The following is a 4,055-nucleotide window of genomic DNA, read 5'->3' on the forward strand; positions in this document are numbered from 1 at the left end:
CGCTCTCAGAGGGCTGCGGGGATAGCCGCGGGGATGCCCTGCTGTGCCAGCGCAGTTGTCAAAGAACCTACCCAGTCTGACCGTTCACGAGACTCTTGCCAGTCATGCTGCCACCGCCAGAGACAGTCACTGCGGGGATAGAAGCCTCTTCACGGCAGCTCCAGTGACACGACGGGTCCCTCGCTTGGCTCCCCACACACCCCACTCACACAGTCAGACCAGGTTTCCTCTCCGGTTCTATCCCAGGTTTCCCATAGCTGAGTCTCAGATGTTTCGTCCCCTAAAGGGATTTATTCCGGCACAGCAACACAGAAACAGCTCGAGCTAGTGCCTCCGAGGAGGCTCCCAACTAAGGAACCCCATGGCTTTTATCCCCTCACAGTGTCCCGTCCCACAAGTCTCACTCTCCCTCCTCAGTCCTCTGCTACTGTCCCCTTCTCTTTGTCCACCCACCTCACTGGCACCCGTCTTCGTCTCCTTTGTTACCAAAAAAGGTCGGCAGTTCCCAGCTCCTGCTATTGTCTCTTGTTTCCATTCACCTGGCTTGCATCACCCATCTTTGTGCCCTTATCCCAAAGGTTGGCAGTTCAGGCCTCACCTTGGGCTCAATCTGCATCTCAACCTGTATCTTGCAAGAAAAGTTCAAGTTTTCAGCACAAACTCTGTTTTTAAATGAGAAGGTATACGAATGGGGACAGAATAGTAAAGGAAAGGCAGAACTGGCCTTAAACCGAATCTAGGATCAAATAAAATATATCCAAGTATATCGAGGGTCAAATATATATCAAGTATATCAATATCTTGAGTACATCCAGGGTCAAATCCTGGATATACTGCCATAAATTTCCTAACCAATGCAATAGACTGGGCTTGGAGCATGGTGCATTTCACTTGTTCCCCTGCCTCCCTGGCAGAGAGCACAACACACACAAAGTTAGCTAAACTAGAATAAATGAAAACCAGTATTTTCAACTAATATAGCTTTTTCTTTCCTTCAGTGATAATTGTTCTCATCTCCAGATTGACAGAATCTCTTTCTACATATCACCTCTCAAGAACTTGGAGTTGACACCTAATTTGAAGGAGCATCATAGAACAACAATTTGCTCCCTTTTTCTACCTGCCTCTTGGGAAAAAAAAAAAAGTTTTACATGTTTTGTCTCTTTATTAGGCCAACACAGTGATTAGGATAAAGTCCTATATAGGTTTTCCCTGTATTGTAAGGTATGTCCTGGTTGGATGGATTTAGCTGGTTTTATATTAGTCAATTTACAACTGAGGTGCTCTGGATTTTATGGCATCTGTCTGGGTGCCTCAGATGCCTCAGTTATTCAGTAACTTTTGGGGTTTTTTTAGGCTCCTGGCTATACTGTAGATTTCAAGGCTCAACAATGTTATATTTGGCAAAAAGACCTGTAAGACCATTGATTGCTTAGCTCTTCTGGACCCTGGGGAACCACTGGTTGAAGTTCAGGTAAAAATGTTACAAAATAATTACTTTGGTTGGGTCAGTGCATGTCCAAAATGGCTCCATTCAGTGGAACGAAATGCCAGTTACACACAGTGATGGAAGAGTACTGTCAGCTTGTATGGGTAGTTCTGTTGCTGCACTAGGGGAATATCATTCATCCTGTTATTTTCCCACCCGACTGCTTTAAAGGAATAAATATGTGGACAGTCAGATTGTTATTACATACCAGAGACTGGAGGTGAGTTCAAAGCTTGTTTTAGTATCTCCTGTTTGTAAAATCATTTGTGGCTTTCAGGGCTTCAGCAGTTGCTTGATCATGTACTTCAGAGAGATTTGAATGAGTTGCGACTCACTGCTTCAGCTGATGCTTCAACAAATTGTTTTCCTGCTTAACTTCTGTGAGGTTCTTTTCAGGTCTCTGACAGAATGACTAATGTAGCTACAGATCTTGACTGTTGCTTTAATGTCTTTTCAACATTGCTTTTATCCAGCAGCAGATCAATGAAGAGAAAGTCTAAGCAGTATGTAAAGCATGCTATAAACCCAGAGAGACTCTCTGGCTTCTGAAATTGTTGCTTGGTGTTAAAAGACTAAAATGGCATCGTAATGCATAAGGTCTCACAACAGTGATTGTTAAGTATTTTGTAGCTCATTTAGACACACATGTACTCATGTAAACTATCCATCTCAAATTACTACAAGAAACTGTTATTAAGATCTTCAGGGGATAAGTATTTGAAGTCATTCTGCCATCACCTGGGAACTGACCAAGTCTTGTAACCAAGAAAGGGCCAGCCCTAAGATGGAAGTTAAGTGAGGAAAGTCAAGGGAAATGCTCAGTCACATGGTAGGAATGAACCAGGAGAACTGACTCCTCCAAGATCACTGCAAATGGCTTTGCATTAGTTTTGTATTAAAACATGCACTCATGTATTCATATATTGCCAGATATATTCATGTATTCATACTCATGTATTCATAATATTGCCAGATTTCAGCTTTGAGTACTGACTCGCTGTCCATGGAGATGTTCGTAGCTGCATCTTTATCCCCTACTTCTACTGATCCTTTGCAGTGTCTGTCTCTGCCACCCTCTGGAACAACGGCAGCCTTTCGAACCTACAGACCTGTGTCAGGACGTACACTGCTGACAGAGCTGATAAGCTCCATGGTTTGTTGCTTGTCTCCACAGACAGAACTGTTTCTCTGCTATTTTCTGCTTGTCTTTCTTCACTGGCTGTAGCTAGCTGCATTTGCCTTCTGGCTCTCTTTCTTGCCTCCAAGGAAAGATGTCAAACATTATGTTCTCACTGTGTGGCGCAAAATATCCTTGAGAGATTGGCTATTATCAAAATATATTTGATAGGAACCTTGTTCCAATTAATGTGAAATGTTTCAGCTGACACATGAGTTGTCATCTTTTACAGGCACTGCTTGTTAATGATCAAAAATGAGTGTCCACTCTCTTGGAAGCAGACCCATCTGTCTCCCTGTCATGTATGTGTGCATACATATGCTCTGGGCTGGAGCCTGCAGTTGCACTCAGAACAGGTAACTGAAGCCAGGGGAGAGCTATTGCAGGTGTTTCTGAGCAGTTAAAACACCAGCTGAGCTACACGTCATATAGAAAGAACCCCTAATTAGGAGATCCTGTTGGAATTAAAAGAAATGCAAACATGAAGTTGAACTGGGACAGCTGACTTTGTTGTCACATCATCCATGTATTTGTAATGCTGAAGCTACTGGAAAATGCACAAATTCTACCTGTCCATTTGACTGCATCAGAAGAGGGGGGGGGTTGTTACAAATGAGAGGGGAGAGCTTAGACAAGTCCCTGCCTTTGTTCAGGTCTCTGCCAGTAGGCAGTAGCTTTATTGAGGCAGCCAGCACCCCAAAATCCACCCTTGCTCTCAAGTCCTTAACAATGACCAATCCGGCCTATTACAACATGAATTATTTATTGAATAGACACAAGGAAAATAGACATAAGACTTTAACAGGCTTACTTACTATACAGGATAAATAGAAGAACTATGAGTAAATAAAAATAGAGTGCACAATAATAAAAGTACCTATGCTACAGCTAGTGAAGCAATAATTTCAATTAGGAGCCAATGTCCCTTACCAATGAATGATGAATCCTAATTCTGCTCAATCCCAGGGAAGTATCTCGATGTGAATGTCTCCATGTCGAGGAGAACTCTCTACACACTCAGAGAGTGTATAAGAGATTTCTGATTTCATGAAAGTCATGGTGGTCTTTTATAGTTGTAAAAAGTGCTTGTCTGTCAGTGTATTGGGTTGACCCTGAGTTGATGGACAGTCTTTAAGACCAATTACGCTTCTCACAATTTACATATTTAAACCGCACAGAAAGGCGGGACTTCCCCTTTTGTCGGAGCTCGCCTGCTGGAAGGTGGGGGGGCTCCCGAGTCTCCCGGCCCCACCGGGCCAGGGCCACTGCCCCTTTCCCCCTTTCCCATCACTGCGGCGCGGACCCTGCGTCGCTGCAGGGGGACTGTCCCAGAGCCGCAGGCAGCTCAAACCAGCCATGGACTGCCACAGCACAACCCATCCAGCCCCG

Source organism: Corvus brachyrhynchos, unplaced genomic scaffold (genome assembly GCF_000691975.1).
Source record: "Corvus brachyrhynchos isolate BGI_N302 unplaced genomic scaffold, ASM69197v1 scaffold398, whole genome shotgun sequence".
Taxonomy (NCBI): domain Eukaryota; kingdom Metazoa; phylum Chordata; class Aves; order Passeriformes; family Corvidae; genus Corvus; species Corvus brachyrhynchos.